Source organism: Lissotriton vulgaris, chromosome 10 (assembly GCF_964263255.1).
Source record: "Lissotriton vulgaris chromosome 10, aLisVul1.2, whole genome shotgun sequence".
In the NCBI taxonomy this organism is placed as follows: domain Eukaryota; kingdom Metazoa; phylum Chordata; class Amphibia; order Caudata; family Salamandridae; genus Lissotriton; species Lissotriton vulgaris.
In genome coordinates this window covers 877,389,840-877,404,769 of record NC_141698.1, presented here as the reverse complement: position 1 = coordinate 877,404,769, position 14,930 = coordinate 877,389,840, and positions in this window count along the sequence as shown.

Below are 14,930 nucleotides of genomic sequence, written 5' to 3'. Positions count from 1 at the left end.
AAAACTCAACTCAGTACCCAAAATCCCCTTACCGAGCCAGCTACAGTGTCTCATTGGTCATAACAAACTCCCAATGCTTAGACAGACCAGAACATGAACTTAAAATACCTCAGGAATCGTGGAACACATGAACACTCTTTCGTTATATAATCATCACAACCAGAACGTGGAGTAAAAGAGGACACATGCACGTTTGAAATATTTATTTACTAATGCAAGGTTCTCAAACGCAGTATCTTGTATAATACGAGCAAACATATTATAAGCAAAAAAGTTATCAGCATAGTTATCAGTCCATAAAAGGCGAATGGTGAGAGCATACTAAGATGCTGAAATGAATAGAAATTAACAATGTCTAATTCACACTCTCCCTATTTAACATAGTATTTTATATCTATGAAGGTCTCATTTTAGCAGTGGCAGGAAGATCACATCACCTTCCACCAGCTCTCTGCATGCGAAGCATATCAAGTGTGTTTTTGTGCGTTCAGCATCACAATATAAAACTCGCCAAGAGACAGATTTTGGCAGCAGCATGTGTGTTATGTCTATAAGGGTGCGAAGATCAGACCTTACAACAACACTGGGTTAAGTTATCCGTGTAGCCTTCAGCACTCGGTGTGCAGACAGAGTGCAGAACAAAACTCATTTCAGAGCAATAACATATTATTTCTCTAGTAAATCACGAAGCTCTTCTAGGTTGAAAGCTAAAACAACAATTATGTGTCGTGTGCAAAAGTGAAGCAAGAATGAAAACGACGTGCAAACATTTAATAAACTCATGCTAACTTAAGACAGTATGTAGAAAAGAAGTAGCTATACGACAGGCCCTGTGACACACTTCTTGGCGAGGCGGTGGCGTCTGACGTGACGTCGATCCTCTTCTCCTGCGACATGCTTCCTGGTGATATGGCGGCATCTACTGCGACGTCGATCCTCTTCTCCAGTGATGCGTGGCGCTTCGTGATGTGAAGCGGCAGTGGCAGTTCGGCAACACGCTTCCTGTTCTTGAGTCGCACTTCCAGCTCCTTGCGACACGCAAGTCCTCAAAAAGTCTAGCACAACTGCAGGCACGTCAAGAGAAATCTTGGGGAGCTGGTGGGTGAAGTCTTGTGTCCCAGAGACTTCAACAGGAGGCAAGCTCTGTTCTCAAGCCCTTGGAGATCCTTACAAGTTGATAAAAAGTACACAACGTTCCTCTCTCCTTTCTTTGGCAGTCAGGCAACCGCTGAAGACCAATCCCCCAAGTAGCACTTCAGATTAGGAATCATCTTTCCTCAGTTTCTTCAGGTTCCTCTCCTCAGCAAAGGTTTCTTCTTGTTGTCCAAAAGTTATCTACATTCTTGGGATCAGGGTCCCAATACTTATACCCCAAAATCCTTAGTCCTCTGAGGGCATAGGGGAATTTGCCTAGTCCAAAGCAGTTTTGGTCAGTCCTGAATCACTCTGTTGACATGACTCCTTCTTTCCTTTTACAGTGCAGGGCAGCACCCATCAGTCGCCCCACAGGAGGTGGAGCCAGCATTGTGGAGGGAAGGCCCAGCCCTATTCAGGGCCCAGGTGCAACTCCTTCCTCCCATCTAGATGCAAATCTCTCTATTCACCACTGGGCTGACTCACCCTGTCTCCTGGAACCCCCAGCCCTGTTACTCAAACTCCAGACAAGGAATACACAACCTAGCAGAGGCAGGTTATGATAGTTAGACAAGAAAATACCTACTTTCTAAAAGTGGTATTTTCAAACACAGAATGTTAAAATCAACTTCACTAAAAGATGTATTTTATCATGCTGAGTTCAGGCATACTAAACTCGAATTTCCACCATGTTCTCTGGGTCAGTTAGGATTACAAGATGTAATAATCTAACTACCCATTCTGGCCTATGGGTAATAGTTATCCTTGTAATATTGAAAAACTAACATGACTATAATTTACTATTAGGACATGTCACACACATCAGGGCTTGTCCTACCTTATATTTACAATGCACCCTGCCCGTGGGCCTACCATAGGGGTGTCTGATATGAGGAAAAGGTAAGGTTTAGGAACTGGCAAGTGGGTGCACTTGCACAGTCAGCATGGCAGTACCAGACTGCACACAGGCTCAGCAATGGCAGATATGAGACACACTTTTACAGGCTGCTTCAGTGGGTGGCACAAACAGTGTTACAAGTCCACCAGCAGTATTTGATTTACAAGCCCTGGGCACCCGCAGTGCACTGTACTAGGGCCTGACAAGTAAACCAAAGCAGCCAATCATGGAGTCTCTAATCCATACATCAATTTATGATAGGGAGAGCATATGCACTTTAGCACTGATCAGCAGTGGTAAAGTACCCAGAGTCATAAAACTAGCAAAAACAGTCAGACAAAATACAAGAGGAAGCAAAAAGTTCAGGTATAACCCTGCAAAGAGGGCCAAAGTCCTAAAATATATATATATAGTTATAAAAACACCATGATAGAACTAGAAGGCAACCACAATGGCAGCAGGTCATTAAAACAAGTATGGGGGTCTTATGAAAAACTGTGCAGAAAATAAATTAATCACAGCTGGGAGGTCATCTCACTCGATAACTATATTGAAGTGGGAAGGGTGCCCAGGGGACTGGGCTTCCTTTTTACACCAACATACCAAGATCCACACCGTAAACTACTGGAGGAGTGGTCATTACTCATGGCATCCACATTTTTTTTTTTTTTTTTAAATATATTTTTATTGCAGAGTTATAAACCACAGGATACAATTAATCAGCCAGTTCACTCGTGATATCCCCCCATCCAATAAGTAATCCAAATCGTACACAGCCATTCCGCCCGCATCCCGGAGGCCGGGCGGCATAATACTTCGTTCAATAGGAAAACATCACGGTGCACGTCCCATAGGGACCATGGTTGAAATATCGTTTTGCGTATCTGCTTTTACCCCCCCACCCGCAACATCACTCCCGTCAGCCATCCTAGTGAGAATCAGCGGTATCGCCCTTGTCGGGACCTGCCCTAGGCGCTATGAGTTGTCACACCTGGCCGCTCTCCCCAGCCTTTCCACGCTCCACACAGTACCCATCATCCTAGTAGGTCCAAGGTGCCCTGATGGGCCACCCTCTAGCGGCTTCCGGCCCACCCCAAACTCCCATTAACCAACCCCCCTAGTGCCCCCTCCCCTGGCAACTGCTAAGGTATATGCCTCGTCCTGCCGAATTGGATGGATCCACTACAGTGCGTGGTGCAATACTTTTGTGTTCGCCCCGCGGTGTCCACCGGCCTAGTTTTCACCATCCTCATCCTCTACCAAAGAGTCACGCAACGCCTGTACCACTAATTCCCATGCACGCGCCGCATCCAATGCCTTCTCGTTCCCCACCTTGACAGCCTGCTTCATCCGGAGCACACTCTCGCAGTCAGACCACCGCAGCAGTTCATTCTTCCATCTACGAAGTGAGGGTCCCCCCCTGGACTTCCAATGCCACGATATTTCCCTCTGCGCCAGTATTAGACCCAGGTCAATGAATTTGCTTGTCACCTTGGTGTGTTTAGTATGCGGGAACCAGAGCAGCAGGCACGCCGCCATATCAAATTCCACCTCCCTGTCAGTTACTTCGTTCAGGAGTTCCCCTACCTCCGCCCAATAGGTCCCCAGGTGTGAGCACCCCCAAAACAAATGGTCCATGTCCGCGCCCAGAGACGAACACCGTGGGCATCGGGCATCCGGCACCTGAAAGTACCGCTGTAATTTCTCAGGAGTTAAATAGGCCCTATGAAGCACATAGAAATGCACTTGCTGAAAGCGCGCGTTTCTCGTGCCCTTCCACGTGCGCCGCAGGATATGGCCCCATGCCGTATCGGTATGGGCCGGCCCACGCTCTCCTCCCATTTAGCCTTGAGCCCTTGGAGTGGTTCCAATCCCTCATTCAGCATCCTATTATGGAGGCACGTCACGGCTTTGAACGTACCTGCCGCCATCACCACATATTGGCACGCCATAGTCGTTGTCGGTTCCATGAGCCCCCCTTTCCAGTGCTTCTGCATGGCAGCCACCACCGCCGCGTGTAGGAGGAACCCCCCATCTGGCAACCCAAACTGGTCCCGGAGCGCTTCGAACGGCGCCAAAGCCCCGTCTATTTATAAGTCGCCTACCACCTGCAGTCCCGCCTCTTCCCAATCCAACAACGGGGACCAATCTCCCCCGTGCGGCAAAGCCGTCAGCATTCCGATCGGGATCTCCGGTGCATAAGGCCGCGATGCCTTCGCTCTCCGAAGGCTCCTCTGCCAGCACAGCCGGAGCGTCCGCTCCTCCATGGTGAGGGCCCGCAACTCGAGCCTCTGTTGCATAATGATGTAGGACAGCACGTGGCGTTGTATCCCCCGATCTCGGTCCTCCTCTGGACCCCGAAACACCCTAGCTACATTCTGAGTAAGGACCTGCAGCTGCGCCGCAAGGTAATACAGCTCGAAGTCGGGCACAGCCATGCCCCCTTCTAGCTTGGGGCGAAGTAGCGTGCTCAGGGCCACTCTACGGCGGCCATGCCCCCATAGGAAGCCAATAATCATTGACCGCAGGTCTCTAAAGACCCCTTGGGGAATCCAAACAGGCAGCGTTCGGAAATAATAGAGGAAGCGGGGGAGCGCCACCATTTTCAAAAGTGCAATCCTACCCAGAACCGTCAGCGGGAGGGTCGACCAGAAAGACAAGCTGCCCCTCAGTGCCCGGACACAGCGACCAATGTTGCCCTCCAATAAGTCCGCTGTCGCGTGGTAGATGCGAACACCCAGATAGGTGAAGCAAGAGGGTTCCCATACCACGCCCAAATCGCCATCAGGGACTGGTGAGCCCGCTCGCAGCGGGAACACACAAGTCTTCGCCCAATTGACCTTAAGGCCCGACAGCCGGCCAAACTCAGACAACAGATCCATCGCTCCGACCAATGCCCCCGAGGTGTCAGCTAGGTACAGGAGCAAGTCATCCGCATATAGCGATATATAATGCCAGTGCCCGCCGCTGGCTACCCCCACGTACCTGTCACCTGACCTCGCATGGACCGCCAAGGGTTCCATCGCCAGAGCAAACAATAGGGGGGAGAGAGAACATCCCTGTCGTGTGCCCCTGCCCACCGGGTACGCCGCAGACAGCAGACCGCCCAACCGCACTCTCGCCGTTGCCGAGGTATATAAGACCCTCGTCCACCTGCGGAACCCTTCGCCCATGCCAAACCTCTCTAATACTCCATCCAGGAAAGACTATTCCAAACTATCAAAGGCCTTCTCGATGTCCACGGACAGGACCGCCGGAGCTCCCTCTCCGTCCAAGATGGCGTCCATTATTCCCACCAGGTGGCGAATATTCAGCGCTGTGCTCCTCGTGGGTATAAACCCGGCCTTGTCCCTGTGTACCAGGCCCGTCATATGTGGGGCCAACCTGGTGGCTAGGATTCGGCTCAGAATCTTATAATCTACCGTCAGCATGGACAGCGGGCGATAAGACCTCACATCCGCGGCATCCCAGCCAGGCTTTAGGAGCGGTACAATCAAGGCCTCCCGCATGGACCCGGGCAACGCCCCAGCCTCGAAGGCTTCCGTATACACCACCAGCAGCCTGGGGGCCAAGCTGTCCACATACCGTTGATAAAATTCAATCGGCAGTCCGTCCACCCCGGGCGTCTTGTTGCGGGCCATATGTTTGATGGCCACCCGTATTTCTGTGAGCGTGATCGGGCTACCCAGCTCCTTCGCGTCCTCCTCGTCCAGGACCGGAAGCTGCCTCTCCCCCAGGTATTCCGCATTGTCCTGAACCCCCACTCCCAGCTGACTCTGGTACAATTCCTCATAATACCCCCTAAAACGTTCCAATACCGCTGCCTGGGAGTACACCATTTCTCCCTGCGCATTATTAATGCTGAGGATCGGGCAGCCCCTAAGTTCCGGGTTAGCTAGTCTGGCCAAGAGGGTACCCACCTTGTCCCTTTCTGCATGGGCCCTGATGATATACTGCCTGTAGTCATAACACCTTAACCGTTCCGCCTCGGTGGCAACCACTTCCTTCGCTTCCAATAACTGGGCCTGTAAATCTGGCCTAGCCGGCCTACGGCGCTCCAAGTCCCTCAAAGTTTCTTCCGCTTTCATGAGGTCGTTCAACACAGTCGTGCGAGCATTCGAGAACCTACCCAAACACACCCCTCTCACCACCACTTTCATTGCATCCCATTCAGTGGACCTGCTCGTGGCCGTGCCCTCATTCACTCCGAAATAGCTATCAATGCCTTGCCGGACCGCGTCGCTGAACACAGAATCCTCAAGCGTCTCCGGCCGAAGCCGCCATGTTGGTATCACTGAGCGCTCTCTCTGCCACTGAATGTGTACCAATAGGGGGTTATGATCGGAGAAAGTCCTAGTCAGGTACTCCGCATGGGAAATCAATGGGGCTAGGGAACCACCGCAGAGCACCGAATCAATCCTGACATGCAGATCATGGAGGGCAGAGTAAAAGGAATAATCCCTGGCTCCCCTGTGCCGCTCCCTCCAGACATCCAACAACCCCCATCTATCCTGCCAATCCTTCCTATGCGCGGCCAGCCTGCGCACCGGGGAGTCCACCAGGGGGGGATGGGACCTATCCAGAGCCACATCCGTGATCGAATTGAAGTCCCCCCCTAACACTATCGGGCCCGCCAGGAAAGAGGCCAAGGACCCCGAGAGGCTATCAAAATATCGAGCTTGTTCTGTGTTCGGTGCATATACACAGCAGAAAACCACATCCCTTCCATATAACCTCCCCTCCACCGCCACAAACCTGCCATCCGGATCCATACTTGATTCAGCACTTGAAAGGGTATCCCCGCCCTCACCCAGATCAGCACCCCCCTGGCATACGCTGAATAAGTGGTGCCAAACACCTGGCCCCGCCATCTTTTCTGCAGGGCAGCGCACTCTTTTTTGGTGAGATGAGTCTCCTGGAGCATAGCAATCTGAACCCCCCTACGTACTAGATATGCATGAACTTTGTGACGTTTCACCATAGTTCGTAGCCCCCGGACATTCCACGTCAGGCATTTCAAATTAGGTAATGTCCCCATTCCAACTTCGTACAGTCCAGTTCAAAGAACAAAGGATCATAGCCCCCCCAATGCAGTTGCCCCCCCCAACATACCCAAAACAGAAAAACTTCCCAAACCCCACTCCCCAGGACAGAGCACACAAACCCAATGGCCGCCCCCATCCAAACCTTGAACCAACTTCTCGCACTCTTACCCTGTGGTCTCCACCACAGTCGGCCTTAAGGGCCCAAGGGGGGTGAGTCTCCGCCGACCCCAGCAAGCGGAGCCCGCGCCCCGCACCTTCATCCCCTCCGATGTACCCAGCTCCGCCTCCCAGCATCCCGTCCTCCATCAACAGGATACCACCCTACCATGAAGTCTAGATATAGTCCCAATTCAATCTCAGCCGCAGAAGATACCATCCGATGTCTGTGGGGTCACTATCGGTCCCTTCGAACTTTCCGCCTCCGAGAGTTCCTCTCCCGTCCTGCTGCCTTCCCCTCCCGAGTCCGTCTCTGCCCGTTCACTGTTCTGTTGCGACCCTGTGATGGCCGCCGTCGCTGCGAGCGCATCCCTCTTCTCCGCCGCCATTTGAGCCTCCCGTTTCTCCCGCTGGCGCCTGTTGCGGGATCTGATGCGTTGTGATTGCCTCACCCGGGGCTGCTTGGGTTGGTCTCGCCTACTTTTATGCGATCTGTCCGTCCCCGCTCTATACGACTCCAGCCATTGCCAAACTTCATCCGGAGTCTGAAAAAAGTGCGTGGAGCCATCCATAATGATCCGCAGCTTAGCCGGGTAGAGCAAGGAGTACTGGATGCCCTCCTCCCTGAGCTCCTTTTTCACCGCGAGGAACGATTCCCTGTTCTTCTGGACCGCTTGAGTGTAGTCCGGGAAGATCGTAACCTTACTGTTCTCCACCTCATACGGGCCCGACATCCTGGCCCGCTGGATGAGGAGATCCCGGTCCTTGTAGTGGAGGAGCCGCACCACCATCGGTCGGGGGGGGGCGGCCAAGTCCCGGTGGGCGTGCAGGTACCCGGTGAGCTCGCTCCAGAGTGAAAAAAGGAGTAAGCCCCTCCGGCGCTACCACAGTGCGGAACCAGTTCTCCATATAGGCCACCGCATCCTCCCCCTCAATCCGTTCCGGCAGGCCTACGACCCGCACGTTGTTCCGTCTATTGCGGCCTTCGGCATCCTCCGCCCTCCGCTCCAGCGTGTCCAGTCGGGCCAAGATGTCCGTGATCCTGTGCTCCGCGGTCACCACCGATGGCTTCAGGTCCAGCAACAGTTGGTCATGGTCCTTGACCCTGTCCGCCAGGTTCGCGTGATCCGCGCGCAGCAGCCCCAGGCCCGTGGCCACCTGGACAATGTCTTGGTGCAATGCTTCCTTAGTTGAGGTAATCGCCTCAAGTATGGCATCCAAACGCCGGTTCAGCCGCTGTTCTTGATCAAGCTCCGGGGAAGGACTCTCGCTCAGCCGAGTAGATGTCGCCAATTCCCCCTCAGGGCGTCCCTCGGCCATCGGCCCTCCGATCGCCGCCATTACAGGGTGCTGCGTCACAGGTCCAGGAACCCGCTTTGCGTTGGCGCCCGTAGTTCCGTGCCAGTCTCCGGGCACCGGGCAGTGCAATGTCCCTTCCGACGCTCTCAGGAGCAACGACCAGTTAGACTAGCTCCGTTCCGTCACCCCCCTCGGAAGCCTGAGGGGGGAAGGATGTGTCCTATGGCGGTGGCCAACGAAGGTCTCCAAGCTTCTGGGTGAATCCGGTCTACGTCCCCTGGTCTCAGGACACAGCACCGCCTATCCTAGTGCCCCGATCAGCCGATCACAGGATCTCTTGCCAATCGGCGACAACTTGGCTCAGGGCTGAAGTTCGGAGCCGTCCGACCTCCTCGCCGCCATTTTCTTCGCGCCCTCAGCAACACCTCGGCCGCTTCTTCAACTCGGTCTTCCCGGGGCCAGCAGTCCCCCAACGACTCTCCGATTGTGCCCAGCTGTCCCCTTACACTTCAGAGGGCAGGAGCATCGTCTTCGGGTCGCCTAGGGTTCCGAAAACAGGAGAATTAGCGGGATTCCGCGCGGAGCTGCGAGCTCACGCCGCCATCCCGATCGGCGTCCAAGCCACGCCCCCTCATGGCATTCACATGTAAGCAAATTCTTGGCCTGCTCTCTAAATATGTGGCAATGGAATTAGAAGAGGTGAAAGGAGAGATTAATATGATGAAAGAGACATTGGATAAACATGCCCAGCAGGAGGAAGTGCAGAACTTTCTGAAGGAGAAGGAAGGGAGACTATCTAAGTATGAGGAAGAAACCAAAACTAAGAAAAACTGGAAATTGACAAGGGAGAACATGGATTATGCGTCAGGACATGTACTAACTTTTTGCAGGCGATTCGATGCAGCCAAGAAGGAGCTCAGGTGCACGTATGCCATGAGACTGCAGGATACAGCAACACCGGATTCTAGCTTTGACGTCTCCAACCTGGAGGATAGACAAGCATCCATATGAACTGGACAGATCCCTTTTACACTTGAGGAGTGTCGTTTTTACGGCAGAACCGGAGGCCACGGCACAAACCGCCAAAAGAAAAGAAAAAGAAAAAGAAGGAAACAGAGCAAAAGGAAAACAAGGAGGGCAGAGGAGGAAGATGCAACAGAGAAGCTGCGTGAGAGAGGAATAAGGCAGTGCAAGAGAAACAAATGATGGGTAAGCCAATTCTCATGGTCATCAACCTTTATTCCCACACCCTTACTCATGTTGAACAAACCTTTTTGGAATTGGGTCTCTCTTTTTGGCCCACAAATGATTTTGACTACTCTCGAAAACGCTTTGACATGTTTCTTTTTGCCTGAAAACTCAAGCTGCTCAGAATCCAAGACCTGAAAGGAATGAGAGCTGTGGGAGATGCAATAGGAGTGGGGTAGGACACTACTAATCCTAACGCCACCTCAAGTCTCCTCTCCATTGGAGATATCACCGACCTAGCGTCCCTCAGGGAGTTGGAATTCGGCGACAGGGAATGGTCCACTGAGAGGGAATTCTTGAGTCTCTTTGATCTGGAGACAGGCAAGAGGTGTCACAGTGGTTTCAAACCTAAAGCAAGATTTAACTCCAATACTACACATGGTAACATTGACTTGTTTCATGAAGCTGTAGTGCATGACATTTGCAAATTGGGTATGAAGAAGCCTAACCAAGCAGCAACACATTTAACTAAGGGCCAAGAAGCAGCACTCCTCTGTTTGAAGCAAGCAACCTCCTTTGTAATCAAGGCCTCCAATAAAGGGGGCAATGTTGTTCTGTGGGAAGTTAAAAAGTATATGGCTGAGTCAAAGAGACAACTTGAATTTTCTGGCAGTTATGTTAAAGCTAATGATCAATAGTTTGGTAATAATGATTGTTTCCATGATATGCTCTTTAAATGGCACACCTCAGCACTTCTAAACCAAGAAGAACTTCTGTTTTTAACTGTGAAGAAACCTTTTAGCCCCTGTTTTTATATGCTACCCAGGGTCCACAAACACAGCACTAATCCACCGGGCCTTTAATCTCAGCCAGTGACAGTTTATTGGAGAACGCCTCGATATACTTGAATCATTTCATATTTCCCTATGTCTGCACTCCACCCTCTTGCTATCGGGATAGTATGGATTTTATATCCAAGATCACTGATATACCTTGGCAGCAAATTACATCCTTTGCACTGTAGATGTGGTTTCACTCTACACATGCATCCAAAACGAACTGGGGATCCAGGCCTGTAAACATTTCCTTAAGGACAGACCATTCTAATCTACTCCTTGAGATTCTCCAGTTCTTTTTGGAAAACAACTTTTTCCTATTTGGCAAACAGTGGTACAGGCAAATGACAGGGACTGTGATGGGAAGTTGCTTTGCACTAAGCTACGCCTGTATGATTAAAGGGTGGTGGGAGTCGGAGTATGTGTGGTCAGAGACCTTTGACAAGTACAAAAAGTATTTGGTCTACTGTACCAGGTACATAGATGACATCTTCCTCGTCTGGGACTGCTCCAAAGTCACCCTAGATGATTTCCTTGAAGCCATCTCCATGAATGACCTTAACATAAGATTCACCAGAAAAAACAATGAAGGGAGGATTGATTTCTTGGATGTGGAAGTCATAGTTCAGGATGGAATTTTTCAGACTAATTTGCACAGGAAGGACACTGCTGAAAACAGCATCAAGCATGCTAGGAGTCACCACACTCCCAAACTCAAATGTGGCATTCCCCTACGGGGAACTCCTCAGAGCTAGGAGAAACTGCAGCTCCCTGGTACCCTATGACTTAGAGGAAGGGGAGATGATTAAGAGATTCCTCCAAACGGGGTATACACGCAAAGTCCTTGATGATGGCAGACACAAGGTTAGGGGTGCGGATAGAATGGCCTTCCTTAAACCTAAACCATGCATTTCTACAAAACCTGAGATCAGACTCATAGCAACGTACAACTCAAGCATTAACGAGGTCCAGGCCATAGTGAAAAAACATTGGCATCTCGTCAAGCTGGACCAGGTCATAGGCAAACTGATCAGTCCCAATCCACATCTAACATACCGCAGGAGTCAGTCTCTGAAGGACATGTTGGTACACAGAGTGATAGAACCGGGTAAACCATAAAGCAATACTTGGTTGAAGGAACTACCAGGGTTCTACAAATGCGGCAAGTGCAAGGCTTGTGCACATAGTGCCAATATGATGTCTGTTACGCTGTCCAATGAGAAAGAACACAATATTACGTTTTCATTAATTGTAACAGTGACTATGTTGTCTATGTGCTTGTGTGTGTGTGCGGCAAGAGGTACTTGGGGAGCACTGTTTTTCCTGTTAAGAAACACATCCTAGAACACCTTAGGGCAATTTGAAACAATGATAGAACATACCCCATGGCCAGACACTGAAACATCTCATATAGCTCCACTGAAGTTGAGAATCTAAAAATCTTATTTTTTGGAATTGACAGGGTTCCTATCAACATCAGAGGTGGAGACAGGGAACGGACCCTGAGAAGGATGGAATCCCGGTACATATCTATCTATGCAGCAAAACCTGAGTGGCCTGAACCAGGATGAGGAGCTTCATGTACAATTTGGGTTATCTTACAGTGAATGTGAAAACCATGGTTTCTTGTCAACCCTATGCCATCCCAGCTCCTTTCTCTCTCCCTCACCTTTCTCTCTCCCCATCTCTCTTCCTCCCTCCCTCCTCTTCCGCCTACCTTTCCCCCCACCCAATCTGGGCCTCCCCCCTCTCGTATGATCCTCTATGACATTTTTTCTCCCACTTTCTGTGGATGCCCCTAATGTTCCCAAGGTTACAGGACTGGTACTCCGCTATGGCATACTTCAATGTGGGTCAAATTATGAATTTACTGTTGCACGATGGTATACATGCACTTGCAAGACTAAGGTTTCACTAGATAAACTAATTCATTTTGGTGTTTTCTTGTTTTTGGCAAAAATGCTGTCGTTATTATTTGTGTTTAGCATTTACATTTTTATGTTACATGAAATATAATGTTTTAATTTATTTTAAGGTAAGAAACATTTATTAATGTATTTAATTTATGTTATGTGTCTTTGACATTTGGAGTCTTTCTTCTTAAACTGAGTGGCACTGGTTATGTAACAATGCCTTTAGTCTTTTACCTATGTTCATCAGTTAAGAAACAGTACTTCCCTGACTATATAGGGAACAATGCCACAATGTTTCCCAGACCACAAGGTTGAAATGTGCCAGCGATAAAATGAATTACTTTGGATTATACCTGGTGTGCGGGCTTCTTTGAGGATTGTGAGAATATATATATGGATGTATGACTGAAATGCATTAGGACTTGCCAGCGCTTTTAAAATAAATAAATGTGGTCGCCGCAAGGAGTGCAGCTCAATTCTTTCTCAGGTGAGAGGTCTCTGAAGGATTTTCACCGGCTTGGTCCAGCCACGGGTAATGCACCATCAAACATGGTGTGCCATGATTTACTGAATTTGGACCCCAGTTTGAAGTTCAGCGAATACAGTTGAGGGCAGCAAGCGCCGCCAACAACTGAACTTTGGACAGGTCTCCAGCACATGAAATGGATGTGTGAGGGAGCAGCGGTGAAAAGGAAAAAAGCACAAACAATCTCTGCATCACCCACAGGGGAGAAATAATTACAGAACAATATTGCACCTCAAATACCAGCATGCTTTGATGTGACCCTATCGAGGCGCCCACCAGGGGGAAAACACCGAAAATGGAAGCAACTGCTTGTTGATGCAATTAAAGTCTACAAATGCCGTGGTCATCCTTTAAAAAAAGGTCAATGATTGACCAAAATGCTGTAGGACTTGCCAGCGGTTTTAAAATAAATTAATTAGGTCACCGCAAGTAGTGCGACTCAATCCTTTCCCAGGTGAGAGGTTTTGGAATAATTTTCAACGGCTTTGTCCAGCCCCGAGTAATGCACCACCGAAAAAGGTGTGCCATGACTGCCTGAATTTGGACCCCAGTTAGAAGTTTGGCAAAAAGCAACTGTGACGTAGCAGGTCACACGCACACTGCTCTAGCCGTTAGCCTCAGCGCGAGCCTCCGCTCGTGCCGCTCACGACCTCCAGATCTGGACTTATACTAAAATAGAGAATCCTCCCGGCTTTGTCGATGCATCGAAATCCGGTACCAGATCGGATGAAGAACCAACTATTACCGTCTTCAAAACGACGAGATGACGGGTGGGTTCCAGCAAGAAACTTGCAGGTGGCGAAAGAAGTTCCAAATCGTCGCCAAATGTTAAAGAGGCGTCTCCACGCTCAAGGTAGGTAGAATAAGAGATGTCTCACTCTTCATTTATTTAAGTTCATAAGTTTCTTAAGCCACAGGTGCGGAGCAGTGTGTTTCCTTCGGATCACGATCTCCAACAGCTGATCGAATCCACGGGAACACACACTCCAGAATAACATCACATTCCAACCTAGAACATTACAATAGAGACCTATACAAGATTCCCTGAAACCCCAGTCCACTACAGGCGAAAGCAGTTAAGGGCAGCTGGCACCGCCAAAGACTGAACTTTGGACAGGACTCCAGCACATGAAATCGATGTGTGAGGGAGCAGCGGTGAAAAGGAAAACAGCACAAACATTTTTGGCATCACCCACCGGAGGGAAATAATTATGGACCAACATTGCACCAGAAATACCAGCATACTTTGATGTTAGCCTATCGAGGTGCCCACCAGGAGGTAAACACCAGAAATAAGAGTAACTGTTTGGTCATGCAATTAAAGTCTCCAGATGCCGTGGCCATCCTTTGAAAAAAGTCAATGTTTGACCGAAATTCATTAGGACTTGCCAGCGCTTTTAGAATAAACGAATTTGGTCACCGCAAGGAGTGCGACTCAATCCTTTCCCAGATGAGAGGTCCGGGAATCAAATATTTATAATTGTATACTACCTACTGGCAGTCACCAGTAGGTAGTTATAGTTAGGACCAAGTTTCTATAGGAAAAACATTTTTTGATGTGGCAATAACTTTGGGGTCGCTTCACGAATCATCGCAAAGTTTTCAAAACTAATGGGGCTGTCAGGTTAGCTGCTGTGTTGAAAGTTTTGGGGTGATTCGTAAAAGCGGGGACTAATAAAAAGAGAGGTCTCCCAAAATGCGTTTTCTCCATGTTACTTTACAAGGAAAATTTAGACATGGCAACAGCCCTTTAGAACGAAAGTACACCAAATTTGACAAAAAGTTAGCTCTTAGTTCAGAACACACTCATTTTGTTAAATGGTGTACATCCTTTCAGTAGTTCTTGAGAAATGTATATATTTCTGAGATACCCAAGTTGGGAAGCGGATGATCCCCGAACTGTCCCGATCTTGTGCCTGCAATCTGATTGACTGT